Genomic DNA, 16,082 nt, shown 5'->3' on the forward strand with positions numbered 1-16,082 from the left:
ACGCAGTGCAGAGAAAGTCACTGTCACACAAGTGGTAGCAAAAAAGGAGGGGGGAGATACCAGCCTTATAATATTTGTGTCAGCCATCTTAAGTCCTGGCAATGAAATCTTCCGACTGCAGAACATTCACAGAAAATGTTCCACATTCTGTATTATATTATATTAATTATTAATAAGTTGGCTTAGGTATGACACAGTCTACAGAAAGTGACCACTTTCCTGGAATATTTGAAGGGGAAAACAGGAGACACCCTTTCAGAAAACACCTACCAGTACCCTTAAAGTTTTCATCTAAAAACCAGTGGAGGGAGCATTTTTGTGTGTGCTGTGCTTCTTCTGTGAAAATACACACCCATTATTTTCCACCTTCTCTTTGCCTATAACATACATGCCCACAATGAACATTTTGCTGCAGAATAAACTTCCACACTTGCATATCTCCACACATTAGTTGGCACATTCATAATCAAGAAGTTACAGCTGTGCTTCAGGGCTGCACTTCCACAGATAAATTTTTATATATGTGCACAAGGCTAAAGGAAGGAATTGGCTATTAAAAAAAACTCCTCTTACTACAAATCAGAAAGGGCAAATGGTTTGGCAAAAATTCAGTGATAGCTTTCCCATTTACAAAGCAATAAAATAGGACAAAAGATTCTACTTCAAGCACATTTGTGAAAGGCAGTTTGGTCATTTCTTGGCCCCATTTCAGTCTGGGGTTTGCTTGTTGCTTGCTTCATGATTTGGTAGGTTAATTGAAGTTGGGGGTTTGTGGCACAATCAGATTCTGTGGATATGGAAAAAATATGGATTCATTTTTTGTAAACAGTTCAGTTACATTTTCTTTGGGGTTTTTGGAATCAAATTTGGTTTTGCCTATGCAAGTGGCACATATCTTATAATGTAGATTCAAGAACCTAGTCAATGAAAGGGATTAAGGTCACATTTAGATTATTGCACTGTGTGAAATCCATATCATCCATTCATATGGTGGGAAATTTAGGAGTGTTTGGAGTCGGGTAAAGTCGATGTAATGACTCAGTAATGGAATTGGATGGTGCGGAATAGGTTAGGAAAGGAAGACTGGCCACAATGGCTGTGCTGTCTCCACTGTCGGAGGCAACATGCCAATTGCTGGGAATCGCAAGTGGGGCTAGTGCTCTTTTGCTCAGGCCCTGCTTAGGGGCTTCCTATAGGCATCTGGTTAGCCACTGTGAGACCAGGATGCTAGACTAGAAGGTGGTTCTTGTGTTCTTAAGACTGCAGGAAAAAGTTACAAATAAAAGAAATATCAGGAAGGGATACCAAGAGCGAAGAACAGCCTCATCCCTCCCCAAAAAGTTCCTTCTTGAGAGAGAACACAAAATAAGTAAATGTACAGTGAATGTGAATATGTGTGAAGTCTGTACATTCCAAATCAATAGACTTGCAAGAGACAGCCAAAATCTGGAGGACAAATTTTTTGGATGTGCAAGCTAGAAGTATGCTTAAGTTTGAAGAAGAAGAGGGGGGGAAAGGTCATGGCTATGTACTATTCTCAAATCTTAAATAATAAGCCAGATCCCTGGATATATTTTTGTCACCACTCCCAAGCACCAGATATACTTCTATGGCAGTGCAATGATTGGAATCAGGGAGTGAATTCAAAAAGTGGACCTTGCATGTCTGGCTCATTCTGATATCTAAAAGGTTTGGACTGGAATCGAAGTCAGTGAATCTGTGACATTTCTTTGTGGTAACTGGAGGCTGGGTGTAGAACTTGTATACAAGGAATGAGCTAACTGTGTTTATTTTATACCTTGGCACAACCATATTTGATATAGATAAATAATTTAATGGGTCAGACAGTACACGTGAGACCTAAATTTCCAAAAGAATAAGCATGCAGTGCTACTACCTCTGTTTCTCTAGGATGGAGTGGTTAGTCTACCAGATTTTGCTGAACTCCATCTCCCATCAGCCCCAACCAGCATTGCCAATGGTCAGAGTCTGGAATTGTGGGAGCTGGAGTCCCAACAACATCTGGAGGGCCACAGAGTTCTCCATCCCTGCTCTAGGATGTGGGAAGAGAGCCCTCTTGCCACAGGGTAGCTATGGAATCTGAACCTATATGTTGCTGTTGTTGCTGCAGTGTTGTCTTTCTATTGAAATCAACCACTTCTAAATAGTGAAAGAAAACCACATTCAATATCCACAGTGTGAAAATGTACAGATTAGATACGATTAAAAGAGTTCTGGTTCTGAATCCCTCTAAGGTTGAGAGAAGATTAAGTGGCTTGGGTGTCAGTGGAGCTTACAGATCGCAAATGTGGGGCAAAGCACACATTAAATGCGGGTTTGCATTTATTTTTAATCGCCCCTGTATGCTAAATGTGCATTTAGTACCGTATTATGACTGTGTGTGTGTGTGTGTGTGTGTGTGTGTGTGTGCCACTAGGGGCATACATTTCCCTGGAAGAGAAGAGAATCTGGAATGCCTTGATGATGGTATGATATATTTTTGCCCAGGCTCATAGAATCCTGTCCTTAGAAGGGGCAGGGTGTGTTGGGAATGGGGCGGAACCGGACTTTCCTGCAGACTGTGGAATTTTCCCGAGTGGTTGCATAATGATATCCCAGGTTAACTCCCACTCACCCACACTTGCCTTCTTTTCTCCTCTGAGCACCCTCACTCTCACCTCCTGAAGCCTCCCCACCCCCAACATAACCAACCCTCCTTCGTCATCCCGCTCCGAAATCTGCTGTTCCGCTGAGCAGCACCTACACAGACAGCAGCAACCTTTCGCCCTTATCCTTTGCGGGGAAAGAGAAGCTACTGGCGCAGGCAAGAGAGCCAAGGGAACTCCGGGTAGGGCAGGAGCTTCAGTCGGGCTTCAGTTTGGCACTGGGCATGTGCGAGGGGTCTGTGCCCGCGCTAGGGAGGCGGAGCGAAGGCTGCCGCGCGCCGCCTTTGCACCTGCAGTAATGTGTCACCGCGAATAGATGGGCGGGTGGGCGCTGCCGAGCGCGCCGGTTGCCTCGCCTCGTCATTCTCCGGGGTGTCGCTGCGGAAAGCCCCCCCCCTCCCCTCTCCTGCCGCCCCCGCCACACGCCTCCTTCCGCGCCCGCGGCTCCTTTGCAGCTGTGAGGCTGCCTCTGCTTTCCCAACCCGACGAAGCCCTTCCTTGACCCAGCAACGTTTCCCTCGTTGCCAGGCTCGCGAGTGACATCACCCGCGTCCAATCGCTGCCCGGCGCTCTCGCGCTCCGCAACCGCCCCCCGGCCCCCCTCCCGCTCTTGCCCCAATCAGCTCGGTTCGCCCACAGCCCCCTCAGGCAAAGGCGGGCAACTGTCAAGGCGTTTTGGGGGGTGGACTTCGCTGAGGAGAAGGGAGGGAGGTGGGCGCGTGCGCAGGGGAGCAAGGCAGCCAAGCCTAGCCAAGCCAAGCCAAGCCGGGCAGGGCGCTCCCAGGTGTTTGCGGCTGAACGCGGGAAACCTCCAGCTGCGCAGCCCCCTCCCGCCCGCCGCACCTCGCGCGCGTTTTTCCCTCAGCAGCGCGGCCACTGCACAGGTAGGACTTGGCTTCTTATTGTTATCCGCACCGAGGGAGATTTCGAAGAGCTGGGTTGGGTATTTATCCACCTCTGGGGAGGCGAGTGGAGTGAGGGGTGGGTGGATAGATGGGGGGGGCTGCTTCCGCGAGCTTTTCTGAGGGAGTGTCGCTCTGACTGAGGCAGCAGGAGATGTGCGCGCCTCCAAAAGCGTCCGCAGGTTTATGGGTCGTTTTCAGTCGCCCTCGTAGATACTGGCTTGTGGGGAGGCAGAACCTGGCCGAGTTGCCGCCGCGCGCGCAACAGAAGGATGAAGCAAGTTTCCTCTGGGAAGCTCCGCAGCCCAAGCAGCCCGCTTGATTTAGCAGCAGTACTGCAATATCCAGAGCAATTAGCTCGGCTAAAAGGACGCAGCCGGTTCGGGGTGGGAGAAAGACGTAGCTGCTCTGAGATTATACGCTGCCTCATCCAATGTAGTTGGCCAATATTTATCTTGCTTTTCCCAATGCATCTCCCACCCCCACCCCCCGCCCTTCCCACCTTTCAGTCTTGGAATATCAGAAGTTAAAGAGAGGCGATTGATTCTCACCTTTCAATTCAACCCGCCCAGTTCCAGCCACTACATAACGTATTTGACTGCTGCTGCTTTTTCTCCCTATTTTGCAAGGGCTGTGATGATGGGGAAAACAAATCCATGTTGCCGATGTAGGTGGCAGGAATGGATTTTATTTCTTCCTTTCTGAGCTTTCCCGTTTTCTCAATTGCGCCACAGCTTTTAGGAGCACCTTGTGGAGATCTGCTGCTGCAGACAGGGAAACACCAAGGAGAAAAGAGAGAGATCCTTTAAGCTGGGTTTCGTAAAAGATCCATGTCGCCCAGGGGTGACATTTTCAGTGTATGGGGGTGTGTGATGTTCACACAAGCATTCCTAATCAGTTGTTAATTTACTAGGACTGAACTCAGGGGAGTGTTCACTGGGGAGACCCTGCAGGAAACTCGTTTAGGATTTTCACCCCTGTAAGGAAATGATCCATTGGGACAATATTTGTTTGATAGGAGGCAGGTTGGTATGAAAGGGTTCGTTAGCCAATGATACAATGAAAGGTACATTACAGAAATTGGTAAAATCAGTGACAAGGCAGATGAAATGGGCTGTTCAAATTGTTATTGCTACTATCCCTGAAGATAATCTTCAACACATCCTCATTGTTGCTGTTAACATTTCAACCCTAAAGGAGTTGCATATACAAAGCAGGAACTGGATCATATAATTCAACATAAACTTCATTTTTAAAATCCTGTTACATAAAATTGGCCTGGGCTGGCACAGAAATAGTTGAGTTACAGGAGCCTAATATAAGGAGTGCCGTTCTCTTTAATGTCTATGATATCCTCTGGTATATAAATGAATAATGCAGCATTAATGTAATTCACACATCCATTTTGGTACTGCTGTGGTAGTTCTGCAGGCATCTTGTGTAAAGGCTGTTCGCATTCCAGAAGGCAGGTTTGGTCTCTATCTCACTTTTTTTTTGTCCAACGGTTTATATGTCTTACATAATTTGCAATTTGCATTTGGATGAAATGCATCCCCCCCCCAATTATTACTGTTACTCTGTTAAAAATTGCCCGTTAGTGCAAACGTTGCAGTGTATATGTTATAGTAACACCTGCTGGAGAGAACAGAGACATTGCTTCCAGAATTGGCTACTGCTGAATTTCAGCTGCACCACACTCATACTAAATAAGTGCAATACGTAGAAATAAGCTTGAATGGCTTCGGTATAAAACCTTTCCAAATTACTGTTTTCATCTCCAGTCAAGACCATGGGCTGTTAAGGGTTGGAAGCAGTAAATGATGACCTTAGAGCTATAATGACAGGGGGGTAAACACTATGCCACACAAGAGCTTGCTGTTTTCATATGAAGGCACTAGGACATCCAGGGTCCTTTACTTGGGCCTTCTTCTGCTGGTTGCCAATGTGTTTTTCCTTGCCTTTCTCCTCTGAAACCCCTAAGTTCTGTCTTCAACATACAGTTCTGGCCTCAAAAAACCCAATCTTCTCTAGGGCTGTTTAAGGTTTTCGTGTGCCCTGAGAGAAGGCAGAAGCAAGGAATCCTGGGTTAGGGATTCTCTCTCACAATCAGTCCACCGGTGAGGACCTCGTCTGCATTTTATACCATTCATTTGTTTGGGTGTTTTAAAATTGTAAACTGCTTTGACAGGAATCTGGTATATAAATGCAGTAAATAGTTAAATATAATGCCATTAAAAAAAATGAAGGGATTCCTTTATTAGCAGGATTATGCAAGTAATTTTTTTGGGGGGGTGGTGGTGGTTCAATTTCTTAAAAAAAAGGAAACCACACTTTGGGTGTCTATTTGAAATTCTCTGATTTTATGCATAATCTGCCCTGCAACTTGGAAGTCCTGTAAACAGAACATGTTCAGATCCAAGCTAGAAAAAAATGCACACACATGAATCCTATAAATGAGCAAACATTGAAAATGTAATCCTACATATCTTGACCATTTATGCAATTGTCAATAGGTTGGGTAAGAGTGATCACCTTGGATTTATTATATTGGATGAGCTCATAGAGCCATAAGGAAGGATCATTCATGAGGACAGCCAGTGAGGTGTAGTGGTTAGAGTGTTTGACTCAGACCTGAAAGACCAGGGTTCAAAGCCCCACTCGGCCATGAAGCTCATTGGGTAGTCGTCAGCAAGTCACTTTCTATTAGCCCAACCTACCTCATAAGGTTGTTGTGAAGATAAAATGGGTGAGGGGTAACCATGTGTGCCACCTTGAGCTCCTTGGAGGAAAGATGGGATAGAAAATGAATGAATGAATGAATGAATGAATGAATGAATGAATGGACCCCTTCCTTTAACCCCCCCCCAATCGATCTGTATAATCAAAACTGTAGTGTTCTCCAGGTACAGAACAGGGACAAGCAAGGTTATGCACAAGTCAATAATACTGTAACTACTGGTTGAAAAGAAGGTGGCCTTACTAGTCAGCTATCTGAGTGGACAGAAAGGGATGAAATGGCAAAAAGACCCTGAGCATAAAGAAAAGCCTGCATACTTTACCCAGCATTCCAAGGAACCATACCTACAATAGCTTAATGAAAGTTAAATCTTTTTTTTAGTCATCTTGGTATGGAAGCTGAATGGCAGTTTTCTTCCACACTTCCAATGCATGCAGATACGCAAACTGGGGATGGGAGTCTAACCATTACTGATTTGAATGTGGAATTAAGGTGGTGTACTGATTTCTGATTGTGTTAACACTGAATACAAGAGTGTGGTTTTTGCATGTAACTTTTGGCCCACTAGCACAAGTCTACCCCCACACAGCACCAATGTAATAAGATTAGAGGGAGAGTTGGTTCTCCTGAGCACACTACTATAACTGCTTGGGTGATACTTCTGTGCATTTCAGAAGGAGTGGCATCTAATGCTGTGTCTTCTCTGCTCATATGACAGCCTATCTGGGATAGATGGTTTCAGAGGGAACTTCCCACAAAACTCATTCTGTTTTTTGCATTTGTATCTTCCCCTCAGAACGACATACTTTAGTTTCTCTGAGTTCTTACGCTTATAGCTGCTTTGTGAGATAGCATAGCATGGGAGATGCCAAAAGGACACCTGGTAAGATTCAAACCTAAACCACTCTTTTCCCAGGTCTAACACTCTTTATCATACTCATTCTTCAGGGGTTGTCAGCATTGAATATCTTATAGCTAGCTAGCTGCCCTGAACATCATTCTTAAGAGGTCACCTACTTGGAGAACAAGTTCTTAGTTTTGCTATGATGCCCAGATGAACTGGAGGCAGGAAGAAGAGAAGCATGAAAAGGATTTGCCTTTGTAAAGTCCCGTGATATTAACAGATAACGAAGAGATCCACCTAGTTTGGGTTTTAAGTGTTCAGTCAGTCATACAGCCAATGACTCTTAGATATTTTGGAAGGTTCCAAGATTTAAGGGAGCTCATTGCTGAAGCCTATAGGGATATTATTGAGGTTTAGAAAAGTTGAAATCTTGATGCAACAATAAGTACAGAGAGCTAGCGAAGCATAGGGCATGAGCCATAAACCCCTAAATTGGATATCACATTTAGCATCATTTCACTTGGTGGTCTTGGAAGGCCAGCCTTGACCTTTTTCAATCTCAGTTTGGGGATAATAACAGTCACCAATCACACAAAGTAATACTGTGTGTTTGGAATATTCTAAATATTCTGAATTATGGTGCTGGAGGAGACTCTTGAGAGTCCCATGGACTGCAAGAAGATCAAACCTATCCATTCTGAAGGAAATCAGCCCTGAGTGCTCACTGGAAGGACAGATCATGAAGCTGAGGCTCCAATACTTTGGCCATCTCCTGAGAAGAGAAGACTCCCTGGAAAAGACCCTGATGTTGGGAAAGATGGAGGAGAAGGGGACGACAGAGGATGAGATGGTTGGACAGTGTTCTCGAAGCTACGAACATGAGTTTGACCAAACTGCGAGAGGCAGTGGAAGACAGGAGTGCCTGGCGTGCTATGGTCCATGGGGTCACGAAGAGTCAGAAACGACTAAATAACAAAGCACCATACAAATACTATGCTACTAGGATGACTTAAACTTGTTTTGTAGAGATGGTGGGATCCTGTGGGATCCACTAGGCTTCCCAGACCCCAAACCAAATGGATTCGGGTATTTTTCAAGAATATTCTTCTTTCATATTCCCAACTGAGACAGGAGTAGAAGATTTTATGGCTTTAATTTAGTGTATACAGTTCCATTAATGTAATGCTTTGTTGCCACAGCTTTCAAGGGAGTTCCTTGGGTTTTCCATTTTTAATAGTTATAAATAGACATCTCAGAGCCATTACTTCTTGCACTTACTTTGAATGAGCGGCTGATACTAGAGCCATTTTTCTCTTAAATAAATAATCGCTGCTTGCTGTAACATATTTTATTTCTTCACCACAAATTGTGATCTTGACGTATAACTCCACCCTCTTTCCTGTAAATACAGTTAATACTTGTTTCTATGTATTCCAGTCCTGGTTACTTCTGAAACTATCATTATTGTCTGCATTTAATTAAGAACAATATCAGATACATTTTGTTTGTGTGATACAGTTGTATCATGTCATAGTATAAGCCCTGTTGCCAAATCTCTTTCATTCCATCTTTATTTTTATTTAACCTTGGCTGATTTTATTTTTAAAGTTTATATGCTGCCCTTCAAAAATAAATAAAAATAAAACAAATATAGTAAGACCATGGCAATATTAAACATCATAAAATCAGCATATAATTTTAATAAATGAATGCTTGGGAAAATAAAAGCATATTTGTCTGCTTCCTAAGATAGCTATTAGGGCAAATCTCTCTTTATGGTCTTCTATTCCCACTCTAACCATCAGGTAAGGTTGATTTGACCCCCCTTTCACCTTGTTCCTGATGTAGATCTCCACTGACTCCTCCTTTCTGTGGCACCTTTCTGTGGTTTGTCTCAGGTGCCAAAATGACTTGGGCTGGCCATGTTTATCGCCTCTGTAAAGAGGTTTATCTGCAAATTTCTGCATATCTTTTTTTTTTTTTTAAGGCGCGGGAAGATACAATTGCTTTTGTCTGGCCGCGTGGCAATTTAAAACTTCACAGTAACTAAGTAGGATGTCTGTAGGACAGCCAATTAATGAACAGAAACTATAGGTGTGTCTGTAGCTGCTGTTTGATCTGGTACAGTAGTAAATTATATAATATTTATCTGCAAGGCGTGAAAGCTTAGCCTGTGCATTGCAACAGGTATGGAGGAGGCAGCCACATCCCAGAGCTCAAAGTGAACTCCCAATTGTCTCTTTGCAAGTAGTGCTTCCTGTCAGCACCAGTGAGTGCCACTGCCTTTAAGGGGCTTCCTGTGAACTTAAAAGTATAAGGTATCACAATACAGTATATTGTTGCAACTGAATAATACAGTTACCAATCTAGAAACGGGTAGGCCAGTTGACCATCTAGCAATTTTGCAATCTTCCCTTCCCTTCAATGAACTTCCTGTAGAAGATTATGTAGGGTTGCCATACACCCGGAATTTCCTGGACATAGCCGGGATGTGGCCGTCGAAAACAGTGTCTTGGCGGAAATCGTTGGAATGTCTGGGAATATCTGGACATATGGCAACCCATGTTGGAAATTTAGGTTTTGGTGAATTTTCTTTAAAAAATAGCTCAAAAATGTCTTTTTGTGTCCAGATTTTCACTTTTTGAAATATGGCAACCCTAGATTATGACATTCCATAAGAGATTAGAAATGTTTGCAACTACAGTAGTGAGCTGCTCCTAATTGTATAAAGGACACACTGGGGTTAGACTTGTAAATTGCAGCATACGTCAGGGGAGTTTTGTTGAATTTGCATAATGAATAGCCTTTAGGGGAAACTGGTCATTAAGGTTGCAATCCTAAACCCACTTACTAGGGAGTAAATGCCACTGAACTCAGCAGTGTGTCTAGATCAGGGGAAAGCAACCTAAGGCCCGGGGGCCGGATGTGGCCCAATCGCCTTCTCAATCCGCCTTCTCAATTGCTGACCCCTGGTCTAGAGCTCTGCATTTTTAATGATGAGGGGTAAATATGTACTTATACATGTCTGCATTTTTAAGGATGAGGTGATTTTAAGGGTATTTTTTCTCCTGCAGAAGTCTGAACCGAACTTATTATAATGTTTCTGCTTTATAATATACTGTATATGTTTTCCTTTTCAAAACCTTATTATTGTGATAAGCAAAGCAACAGAAATGGAGAGCTTGATCTGTACTTCATTATAAGAATGGGGTGGAGTAAAAGGCAAACTGAATGTGATTGAAGCATACTACTTGAAATGAGGACATATTACACATTTATCTGAATACTGCACACGTTTAAAAGCATAAAGAAAGGTTTGTAACTGAAACAGCCTGGGGTTTGTGATCCAGCACAGCTGTTTCAATTCCATTCATACTCTCGCATTGTCAAATGTTCTTGGGAATTTTGCAAGCAGCTGACCCTGTTCCTTAAGTGTGGTTGATCTATACAAACCTGTACTGTGTTGGCATATTATATTGAAGAATTCAAAGGAAGTGATGAGCTCTATTCCTTGACAGGTTTTCTCTTGATGAATCTTGCTACAGAAGCCTCTAATGTCAGTGTAGTTTGCTGTCCTGAGTTGCTGCAATTTACCATTTAGAATTACATCAGCATTAAGTGTGCACAGCTGGATAATTATTCCCTTTTTCACACCCCTTCAAACAGAATGGTAAGTCAGGATAAGAACAGGGTTTGTGAACAGTTTGTGTGTGTTTGTAAAGAGTTTTGCACATGATGGTTGTTTTAGGTTTTAGAGTCTAGGAGCAGATTGGAGGAACTTGGAAGCTTCTACAACCTTGCTTTTATCACCTCAAATCCATCTGAAAGTAAATTAGGCAGGCAGTTGCAACATAGAGATGAGAGATTGAGAGTTAACATTAGGTCCATAGTCAATAGTGTAGACTTCCCCAACCTGGTAACCTCCAGAGGTTTTTGAATGCAACTCTTATCAGCCACAAGCAGCATGTATGTACAAGGTTAGTGAAGGCTGGACACGTGGCCATTTTCTTGCACTTAAACCTTGGAAATTTAGCTTCCAAAGCTCTTAGGAATGTTGGTTTTCAAATTTCTCATTGGTAGCATTTAGAGAATATTAGTATCTGGTCATTCCTTTAGACATTAATTGCCCAGTCATGAACATGTTTACATAGACCACCAGAGGGACGTGCATCATTGTAATTATACTTAGGATTGTATACCACAAGTGTCATCCAAAATAATGATAAGAATAACAAATAAAATATAATATGCTAGAACAAATTGCTGAACACATGTTCAGGCAACAGCTCTTCAGATTGCTGTTTGCCCCACCAGGAGAGGATTTAAGTGAAGGATTTAAGTAACAACTTCAATGTTCATGGTAACATTTCCATAGGTTGCCTATGAAAACAATTTCATTGGCCCTGCTGGCTGGAAAATGTGAGATATAACATAAGCAGTCAAGTACAACACTTCCTGTTTGCCCAGAGTGGACACAAAGGGGGGGGTGTTACTCCAGCCAGGAGGACTTCCTGCCACACCTGATCTGGAGCATCCCCCCCTGCATGTGATCAGGTAGATGGGGTGTGACCCTGTGAGACCCTGTAAAAGGGCCAGTCACACAGCCATCTCCCTCCGACTCTTGATCTCGGTGCTTTTGCTGTCTGCTGGCTCTCAGCCAGCAGCACATGGGCTCAATCCCCATATGGGATGAACTCAAACTCTATTCTGTAACTACAAGCTAAAGTCTGCCTTCAGGGAACCTACTGTGAACTGAATGTAAGTAAACTTTTAATTACTTTTAAAGAAGACTGTTGTGTCTTTATTCTTTTTAAGAAGGGAACAAAGGGGATTTAGCAGGAACAAAACCCAATCTGAACAAGCCAGATTGGATTGCTTAAGTAGATTCAAACGAATCTATTAACTAGCTTCCTGCAATATATCCTCTCCTACTATCCACAACATTCCCACAGAAAATAAGAACATCCTTGCTGGAAGAAGATGCTAAAGGCACAACTAATTGAACATCCTCAAAGTGACCAGGTGTTTGTGGGAAGCTCACAATCAGGGACAAATGGGAGTTGTGGTCCAATGACATCTGGAGGGCCACAAGTTTCCCACTAGTATAGTATAGTATAGTATAGTATAGTATAGTATAGTATAGTATAGTATAGTATAGTATAGTACAGTATACAGCAGAGGAGAGCAGGAGGAATATTTTGCCTTAAATGCCTCAGCCTAACTGTGATAGAGGACATGATCTGCCGTTAATTCTTATATTAATCAGAGTGGTTGAAGCTATCTAAGCAAAGCAGCAACTGTCTAAGCTGGGGACAACTATAAATTTGCCGAGAAGTGCAAATAAATGTTGGTTTACAAAACAAAACAAAACCCCACACAGATTAATTTCTGCGAACATATACAGTAGTCATAGCTAAATATGGATTTTCAGTGTGAATGAGTTATTAACTACCAATGGTAAAGACAAATTTAATTTTGGGTCCTTTTTTTAGATCATTGTTTCTTTGTAGCTATTAGGGCAATGTTCTGCAGTAAACATCCTATATATGCCCACGTGTTTTTTTTAGAGGGTTGGTTTTGGGGGGTCTTTTTCTGTTCTTAAAAACTGTTTCCCATAATCTGAGTTTCCTATACAAAGCTGCATTTCTGTGCTGTTTTTATTTACCCAGTAGAAATTGGCAGGTGCTTCCTTTTCAAATGCCCAAAGAAGTAAGACTTGTAAGTAATGCTACTTGGGAATTGGCAGAGGATTCGGGTAAGGAAATTACTCCCTTGCCTCATACTACAATATTGTCTTTGAGAGACAAGTTCTTGTTGTGTTTCCTCTTTGGGAAAAGCATCAATTTGTCCTCCCCCCCCCCAAAGGGTGAAGGGAAGATATAAACAGCCATAAGGCCATAGAACTTTATGTGCTCATCCACACCAGCTGAGGAGTGGGTGGTTGCCTCTGCAGCTTTTCAGAAGTAGTTTTTGAAAGAAGAAAGGATTGAAAATACTTTCTCTTGTTCAGGGTTGCAGGGATTGTCATTGTTAGGCACTTGCCCAGGTCCCCAGTCTAGTAGGCCACCTCTTCCTCTCCTCCTCTCCCCCCATTGCTCTCTGGCTGATCACACTTTTTTTTTAGATCATGGAAATAGAGCATCCTGTGCTCATCTTGCCCGCTTTTTCTGGGCAGTGGTGCAGACTGGGCTGAGAGGATGAGGACAACTGAATGAGTTCAGAGGAAGAAGCTCACTCTGGAAAGTGCATCCACTGAGTCCTTCCTAAGGGTGCCATAAAACCTGGAGCTGCCAGTGCCCTTGCCTTGATATGCAGCAGCAAATAAAGAATGAATGGCAAAATATATCATACAGCTTGAGAGTTGCTACTACACAAATCCCCTTGTGGGAAAGACTGAAAGGTGGGAGAAGTTGCCAGGTTGGCAGAAGAGGCTTTCCAGGTGGGAGGAAGCGTACTGGCCAGGTGGGTTGCTGTTGCTTACTGGGAGGGGTAAGATGATGGGGAGGTCTGGTGCTCCTGCTGTTGTATTGCACCACATCAACCTCCCTGCTGCCTATCCCAATAAGCAACAGTGAACCCATCTGCTGGAAGCTAGCACAGCAGATCTGCCCCACCCAGAAAGTTGTTTCTGCAGGTTGGAAGAGGAGGCAGCACAATACTAAGAGCATAGTGGTTAATCATCTAGACCAGGCATCCCCAAACTTCGGCCCTCCAGATGTTTTGGACTACAATTCCCTTCATCCCTGACCACTGGTCCTGTTAGCTAGGGATCATGGTAGTTGTAGGCCAAAACATCTGGAGGGCCGCAGTTTGGGGATGCCTGATCTAGACCACTGGTCTTCAGTTGATGGGTCACAGCCTGATCTTGTAGTTCACAACAGGAGAACTACTACCATGGAAATATATGGTAAAGGATTACAAAATGGGTTCCCAAATGCATGTTTGGGTTAAAAGTGGGCCCTGAATTTGAAAAGGCTGAAGATGCCTGATCTAGACAACATTAAATGCAATAAACATATTTACACCTTTCTGCTTTTGTGACTAGACTACTGTATCAAGTTCAACACTGCGGTTTTTTTTCTATTCAAACTATTCTCTATTTGATATTGCCTATAAGTTTATAAGGGGCTGTTATGCTGCAGAGGATGCGTAACTGGGGACTTGCTTATCCAGTTCGAAAAGCTGAGATTAAATTCCCTTAACTTCGGTATCTATATCTGTTTACAAGCTGCATTTGGTTCTACTAACTTGAATTACAGAGTATGTCATTTGGATGATACAATTATATTATCTCTAGTATGAAAATGGCAAGAGCAATGTCTCATCATGGGGGCTATGCAAAAAGCCTTTCAGGAGAAGGAAGTGTTTGATTCCCATACACATAGAACTTTCTAAAGTGAATGACCAGTAAAACCATAACATTAAAAAAATAAATAAATAAAAGCATGAAAAATTCAGCAGCTCAATTAAAATCTGTAAATCATGAGAGAGCATCAAGAAGAAGGAAGGAAGTTTTCAGCAACCTACTTAAAAGCCTGAAATGATGGGATTCCCCACAGGAACAGAGTTAAGAAGCAGACTGATGTTTTAGTGAAAACAAATTCAATGGCCTGGTTCTCATGACATAGTAAGCAAAACAATGGCTAATAGGACTGCACAAATGTGTAAGCTCCTGTATAGTACCCTACACATTCACACTGTCCCAGTAAGCTAATATTTGGTTTACCAGTGGTCCCTCCCCCAGATGGCTTACTTCAGTTTTGCAGTCTGGTTTTCGAACCGCTTAGTTCTTGAACGTTTTGGCTCCCGAACGCCGCAAACCCAGAAGTGAGTGTTCTGGTTTGCGAACTACTTTTGGAAGCTGAACGTCCGACAGGGCTTCTGTGGCTTCTAATTGGTTGCAGGAGCTTCCTGCAGCCAATCAGAAGCCACGCTTTGGCTTCCGAACGTTTCGACTTCCAGAACGGATTCCGTTTGACTTCCAAAGTACGACTGTAGCTGTAATTTGTATCTGTAGTATAATCCGTAGTATCAACATTCTATAATGTTGATTCTGCTTTGTTATGAAGGTCTGCATAATTGGATACTGCAATCTTTCATTTAATTTCTCTTTGAGATGCTATCTAAATGTCAGTACTGTATTTGACAGATGGTGTCCTCCGTGGTGTGCCCATGGATGTTCTTTTCACAGGGATATAATTGAGTTTATCGCGTTGAAAGTGAGAGGATTGTGTTTGTTTTCTTTTTCTGCGCTTTGGGCAATGATCTATCCCTAGAGAGAAATCAAAGGTTATCACTGGAAGGAATAAGTGGAGACTATAAGATCTGAAAAGTAGGTCATTTTTTCTAATGTCCTGCTTTGCATATATCTGCCACTAAAGTAATAGAAAAGTCAATATGTATCAGAACCTGAGGGCATTATTGGCTGTTGCTGATACTGTCAAATGGTGAATCTCACATGTCCCTGATTAAATATTTGCATGATTGAATTTTATGAGAGAGAAGCTGATAATAATGTGGGTTTTTTATAATTTCCATAGAATTCTTACAAAACAAATGTTCATAGTCCTTTACATTTGCAGTCTATAAGAGGAACAAGCCAATTTTATACAATGGCACCCCTAAGCAAAAATCATTTAAAGTAGTGCTGGATATGGCAGTGAATAAATTTCCTTAATTTTATCAAATATATTTATAAATTCATTATATTTACTTGTTTTGTGAGTTTATTTGAGATCTATCATCCAGCTAAATTGTATACAAGATGGGATTGGCCTGTGGATTGTTTTAGCTGTGAGATAGATATTTGAATAATAATGTTAGGAAAATAAAGCAAATTGATATTTTTACAAAGATGGAATTCATAAGGGCTACAAAATTATTTAAATTTATGTAAATCCTAAATGGACTTTATCTGTTAGGTTTTTCAATTG

At 42.5% G+C, this 16,082-nt stretch overlaps 1 protein-coding gene across 1 annotated transcript in view; it reads left to right on the top strand.

Moving 5' to 3' along the window:
* The first annotated feature begins 3,279 nt into the window (after nt 1-3,279).
* The window catches only part of CNTN1 (contactin 1), a 149,052-nt gene continuing 136,249 nt past the window's right edge, over nt 3,280-16,082 (top strand). The window contains exon 1 of the mRNA XM_035127315.2: nt 3,280-3,550. The gene's annotated coding sequence lies outside the window, so the exon portion shown is untranslated. The remainder of the gene's footprint in view (nt 3,551-16,082) is intronic.

This window comes from Zootoca vivipara, chromosome 10, assembly GCF_963506605.1.
Source record: "Zootoca vivipara chromosome 10, rZooViv1.1, whole genome shotgun sequence".
Classification (NCBI taxonomy): Eukaryota; Metazoa; Chordata; class Lepidosauria; order Squamata; family Lacertidae; genus Zootoca; species Zootoca vivipara.